The sequence below is a fragment of the Xiphias gladius genome, chromosome 15 (genome assembly GCF_016859285.1).
Source record: "Xiphias gladius isolate SHS-SW01 ecotype Sanya breed wild chromosome 15, ASM1685928v1, whole genome shotgun sequence".
Lineage (NCBI taxonomy): Eukaryota > Metazoa > Chordata > Actinopteri > Istiophoriformes > Xiphiidae > Xiphias > Xiphias gladius.
The window spans coordinates 22361418-22368551 of NC_053414.1; positions in this window are offsets into that span (position 1 = coordinate 22361418).

A 7134-nucleotide genomic window follows, 5' to 3' on the forward strand; every position below is an offset into this window, starting at 1 on the left:
TACTATATAGCATATTATACTATAGGACAAACTGTATTACGAAAAGTTTTGCTATGGAAAGCGGTGTGTGCATTGTCTCGGTGAGTTATTTTAGATCCTGAACTATTTAGTTTTGATGGATAAGATTATCTGTGTGGAAATGAAGAGGTATACTGTATGCAGGAAGTACTGCTGCCAAATATCATATGTATTGAAGGTTGTACTTTTTGTTTCAGTTCTGCAGAGTTCATGATGCTAAATGCAGATGTCTCCCTCCTGTAGTTCTTGTTATGCTTCGGTTTTGCATCCATCCGCAACAAACCCACCCCCGACGAGAAGCTTAACTTCGAAATGGTTATAGTAAAGATCAGATCCAAAAATCCAAAGCACACCTCACTTCAGTATCCTTTGATCAAAACGCAAAAATGTCGTTATCGATGCAAGTTAAAAAAAAATAAATAAAAAAAGTTAGATGATTTTTTTTTGGAACACTGCAGACCCTCCAGCTCACCACCATAGCCAGAATCAGAGAGTCTCCTGCTGATTTCCCACAAACGCCGACTGCAGTTGATGGAACACATTTGTTATTGCAGGTGTTAATGTTACATGGATTATGTTTAGACTGTCTTACCAGTGCACACAGAGCACTGAATGATTGAACAAGGAGGGGATCATAATCAGGGTCTGGAGTTAGATTTAAAACTGTCATTATGTTTTCTTTGCAGTACTTTCTCCTCCTCAGTTCAAAAACTTGGTAAGTAGGAATCAAAATGGTCATAAAATGTGAGTTACTACTGATGGGACACTGGGATTTCTGTTCTTTGTTCAAGGGTCACAAAATCACCAAATTCTAGAGCTGTGGGTTCCAGCTCCCTGCACGCAAGTTTATATTTTGCTATGTTGAGAAATGAACAAGTGCGAACTGCTGTCACGTCTTTGGACCGAGTATAGAAGTAATGTTGTGTTTGAACCACTAGTTAGAGCTGCTCCTTTGTTGTCCTTCCCATCACAGGCTGGATTTACGCAAGCAAGAGCCGCAACCCATCTGTGTCCAGTGTCAGTTCAAGGCAGGAAAACATGTTTGATGCCAGTGTTGTAGTGAACTCTCATCGACATTTCTTATATCAATTAATTTCCAAAACATGATTTTTTTTTTTACAAAAAAAAAATTATTTTCACTTGCAGGGGCCACTGGGCCGGGGGTAACCCTGCTCTCTGCATGTGAGAATCAGAGGATTTCAACAAGATTATGCAAAGCTGTCCATCTGACATGAGTCTTAGGCCTCTAGTTTCATGGTTTTATGGGCTGGTGGTAGACGGTGGGGCTACATAGAGCTAATGAGCTGCATGGATTGTTCTCTTACCAGCCATCTCAGCTCCTGATATCCTGATCCTCACCACAGCTTAACAGAACTCTATCTGTTAAAATGTATCAACATGTTCTGAAATATTAAAACAAATATCTATATATTCCTATAAAATCAATGTCACGACTTAGAACGTATCTGGTAAGGTTTGATGCTTTTTACAGTGCGCTTAACATACTTTATATCCTATACTTCTAACTTCAACATAACATTTTTCAAACAATTCCTAAAATAAGCAGCCTGACAGTTCATGTGGAGTAGCACAAACAGAGGAAGACGTAACCACTGCGGCATCATCGGCCGTCACCGCCAGTTCACCTGTGGCACTAGAGGCTTTTGAGGCTTCTAGCTGCCCGCCTCTTGGGGCTCGAGAGTGCAGGAGAGTGCTCATTACTCAGAAACCTTAAAATTAGATAGAATTAAGGCAAATAGAGCATTGTAATTGACCACTGTCCGGTCATAGCTTAGCAACAGTATAGACGTGGCACGTCTCTCAAGCTTTGCGTTTCTCCACATACTGCACTATGCGTGTGGCTGTGCAGTTTGAACCAATAGTTGCAGTTCTTAGCATGTCTGGCTAACTATTTGATCAGCAAGCACATGCTCTCATTTAGCATAACATACATAATTATTTGGAGGTTATGTTAAAAAGCCCTCTTCGCTACTAGGACATCCACTTTGTGGGAGCAGGGGCTGAATACTACTATATCAGAGTTGAGGGAAAGTTAGTGGCTCTGTCTGGTTCTTTTTTTTTTTTTTTTTTTACATTTACACTCCAGCACCCAGCCAACTTCCCCCAAGATATTTCCCACGCAGCATTTGGCAAATGAATTGGTTAGTCCACATAGTCAATTCCCTTTTTCTATTGTAATGCTGTTTCAAAATACAAACAATAAAGCGTTAATCTAACACCAAGCACTGCCCTGCTTATCCAAGTATATAAGATGAGCAGCAAAACATTGTTATATTAGAATGACATAATAGTCTGATATTACATTTTTTCATTACCATGCTGTCATATACATTGATAGTGGCCAACTCAAATGGAGCCGAGAAACTGATAAAATGTAGTACAAGGTTAGGAAAAAAAAAACCCAAATACATCCATTAATAATTTTGATGAATAATTAAAAGCAAGTATTAAAAGAAATTTAAAGCTTTATACTGTTCTTTTAAACACCAATCAGACAATAAAATCATTTCAGCTCAGTTTACTCTCCCTAGCTCATTTTATTTTTCACCTCCTTCGTTTTTTAAGTTTTTTAGTCTTTAGCCCACTTTTAATCATATGTCCTGTTTCCACACATTTCTTTTTCCTCACCAAATTCCCAGTTTAAGGCTATTTTCTTTTTTACCAGTGGACTGGAAGCTTTATGTTTCCTTTTACACTAAATTTTGGCCGTAGTGGGCAACTGCTCCGAGGGTCCCAAAAGCCCCAGGTTTACAGTGTGTCAGCTGGGTTTCGGTCATTTATAGAGGGGTCCCAAAATCTTCATCAAGAAATCAAGTTTCAACTATTTTTAATTGACTAAACATTCCCAACTCAAGGTGCCTTTACACACTTTTTCCAGAGCTTTTAACTATCATCACATCTTCTATATCAGCAGATGGAGTCTGTTCAGTTGTCATGGAGATGGACCTGTTGAAATGCAGACTCAGTAGCTGTTATGATTTCATATCATTTTACTTCGAGATGTCAAGGATTCACAAGTTCACGACTGAGCTTTGTGGTTATACAGTCAATATTCCTAAATTAATTTGGGGCCTCGCAGCACATTTTTTTCCCCAACCCCCCCAGATAGGTTAATGTGGCCATGCTTGACAGGTGTAGTAACAGTAACTCAGGGGGCAAGGCTTCACGAATGGTCAGTTTGCCTGAGAGGAGGTAAACGAGTCTGTTCTTACTCGTTGTATAGATCTCACCGCTTACCTGGGCCATCCCTGCTCATAGATAAAGGGTCTCTCTCTAACTCATATGTAACTTAGCAGCTATTTCAGGCAGGAGCTTTAGCCAATAAGCTGGTGCTGATCCCAGCCTCACAGAGGAGCATGAATCTATCTCTTTTAGTTTTCACTGCCTGGCCTATTAGTGAAAATGACTTAGCTACTCTCACCTTGATGCGAAAAAAACAAAATTGTGACATACCTACAAATGTGGAAAAAAAAATTGGAATCATTTAATGTACAAATTACTATCTGATGCAAAATCAAGGTTTATTTTTATATATATATATATATATATATATATATATATATATATATATATATATATATATATATTTATATAGGGCAAAGGTTTGGCTAATGTTAATGTTCAGTCACTGTACTCTGGTGACATCTTTGTTTGGTAACTCCAGCTATCTCAAAGAGTCCCCCTAACAGATCTTACTTATTTTTGTAGGCTAAGAGTGTTGTAATGTTAACCTGAAACAGCTATCAAAGGTCTGATGAGGTTTCTGCTGCATGCCAAGAGACTTATTTGTATTTCAAGTTCTGCAGGCGATGTACCTCAGCCTACCTAGAATGAGGGTTGTGTCAGCTGGGTTGGTTATGTAACAAGTTTAGCCTTTTCGGGACTTTACATAGCCCTTAATATAGCAGCTATGGCCCAAATAAAGAATCCTTACTGAGATCAAACAACCCTGCGCCAAACCCAGTGCCACCTCAAGTCGTGGCATTGGCTTGCTTTTCTACCTGGTGGAATATACACCCATCAGCCACAATATTAGTACTGGTTTTAATCCATATATGTATCTCTGTCTCTCTCTCTCTAAATATATATATATACACATATATATGTGTATATATATACATATATATACATACACACACACACACACACACACACACACACACACACACACACACACACACACACATATATACATGAATATATATATATATATTTATATATAGAGAGAGAGAGAGAGAGAGAGAGAGAGCGAGAGAGAGAGAGATAGGATAGATAGATTAGATATAAGCTATAATTGGTTTTAATGTTGATGCTGATCGGTGTATATAGGCTGTACCACATATAGAGAGTCCTTATGGATGATAGTTGTTTTGGCACAGTTTGTATTTTCCCCCCTTTATTTAAAAGAGCCCAGTGACCACGTGAACATAAAGCCAGGGAAGATATTCAACCTATTAAGTGCTCTTGGATGAGTGAGGAGCAACTTTTTGCTTGTGAGGGAAAGTTAGTGGTCCACTCCATTAAGTATGCTCCTGTTTAATTGGATAAGAACAGTAGGAGGTGAGAAGCAATAGGCAGATCTGGTTGGATTATTCCCAGCAGGGAATATGTTGTTTATGAGGGAAATGAAATGGAATAATGTTTTGTTTTTTTTAAACATCATTCTGCTCACAGACTGCCCAAATCTCCATCTTTTCAATACATTTTTCTAGTATTGAGTCATTATTCATTTAAAGAAAAAAAAAAACTCATATTACTGAAAACCTTATTCAGCTTTTAGAATTTCTAATCTTCCCTTTTATAACACTACACTTACCCAATACTCACCTCTCTCTCTCTCTCTCTCTCTCAAACACACACACAGGTAAGTCAGGTGGCTGGTGAACTTCTCACGTGGCTTTTGAGGTTCACACGTGTAAAGCCTGACCTGACTTGAAGCGCGTGCACACATACGCACACACACATACACGCACACTCATGAACACACCTCAGTCCAAATTTCACATTCACTCCACTTATTAGAAATGATTTTTAGATGTTTTTACACATTATTCATTTGATTCCTTTTGGAAAAATGAGGAGGATGAATTCCCAACGTTATATCCACTATACTGTGATTCTGCAGTTCCAAGTCTCAGGGACTGTCAGTGTTTGGGTCTAGATTAGCATGTGTCAGTAGGCTTTATTGTTGTGCTTTAAATGACAGATGCGGGATTGTCTCTCAAGAGCAGGTGTTGCTCCCAAAGCCAATTACAGACATGCGGGAAATGAAAGACAGAAGGCATGGTGATGTCACGGCCAACAACTGGCTGTTTATGACTAAAATGTTCAGTACAAACAAGAAGTGGAAGGAAGTGGCAAAATATACAGAGGAAAAAACTTTATCAAAAGAAAACTTACATAAACACCAAGAATACACAAAAATCTCTGCAAAGGTATCAATATATGTAATTTAATAATATGCCAGGATGAAGATGTGCAAGGGTAAAGTTTGATTTAAAAATGTCTCCCGTTGATCCTCCACTCTCTTTGACACCCTAATTTAAAAGTCATAAAGCTCTTATGAATGCAAATATCGTGCAGCATCTCTTCTGAACTTGGCCGCAGTGCGTTACAGCACTGACCAATTGGAATAGTTTTCAAGGGCTTTATGCAGAGCGCTATGATCTGATGGCACAATAGGATTCAGGCCCATCCAGCTGTAAGCTCGTTTGCAAGACCCACTTTCTTGGGTGAGGGGATGAGAAGAAATGATGCACGACACTGCACGGGTCCTCATTCTTGGACAGTGACATGGAGGGAGAGAGAGAGAGAGAGAGGACAAGGAAGGTGGAGAGAGGTAAAGGGAGGGAGGCAGTGTTAAAGGCTGGAGGAACATAGAAAGGGAAGGAGGGAGGAGTCCTTGGTCCTCGGCTTCTGACCTGATGTCTCGGAGCTCCACCTCTGCTGAGGGAGGAAAATCTCGATGAGGATTTACTGTTAGGACCTTCAGGCTGAACACTGAGCCCTTCGTACCTCTCTCCTTTGGGATTCAATTTACTGGAATATTCACTCAGAGACTCTGGACCTGCCCACCTGCTGGAGTCCTTCCTGCTGAATGGGAAATATCCAAGAGTGGTAGGAGAACAAAAATGATGCTTGTGTGCTTTTTGTGTGTAGCTGAAGTTTGGCTTTGCTCTAATGTCCTTGTGGAGTCCAGAGTGTTTATTGGAGACCTGCTCTAATAGCACAGTTGGATTTGAAATCCTAAAATTAATGTTTTACAGTAACTGACATTGGTGTCTGATAGCATCTTAAAACTTCTGAGATTAAGTGTCAGCATTGCAGCTTGCCTCAGCATAGTTGCTTCATGATTGAATAACGGATGTGAAAATTAACCTCGAATTTGTCATTCAATTCATTTTGTTGGTGTCAACGTTTTGACTTTGTGCAGTGGCATCAGTTTGCAGGGCCTGAGGCTAATCTAAGTATATCTTCTCAGGGATTAAATAGCTTCCTAATAAGCTTTCACTAATTTCCAAGCTTCACTTAAGGGAGAGCTCTCACTGCAGGTTTTCAGTACAATGTCAAGGAGGCCACAGCACTTTTACAGAATTGTTGCTATTAATACTACTACTATCAACTACTATTGACAGTTTAGTACATACTGTAATTACAACTGCAAGAAAAGAAATGGATTCCAGATTTTTTTTAAAAACAAACAAACACAAAACATTCAAATATGTTTATGCCATACATTTTCTTAAACATGAATTGTGGCACAGTCACATCCACAGTGACTGGAGTTGTCGAGATGATAGAACATTATTCTATCATCAGTTTAGTCAGTCTATGCAGAATAATTTGACCAGCAATTACTATTCGTCTGAGCCTTGAACTCAAAGTCAGCTTTTGAAAGTTTGCCAGCAGCAGAGCCCAAATATAGACATGCGGAATTATTACGTAGAATAGCCCCTTTCAGAGTGTTATAGCAACAGTAGTTAGATAAATGTAGTGGTGTAATAGTTACAATATTTCCCAGGTAGAAAGTAGCAGAAAATGAAAACATCTAAGTCAAATAAAAGTGTCTTAAGGTAAGGAACTTACTAATCGACT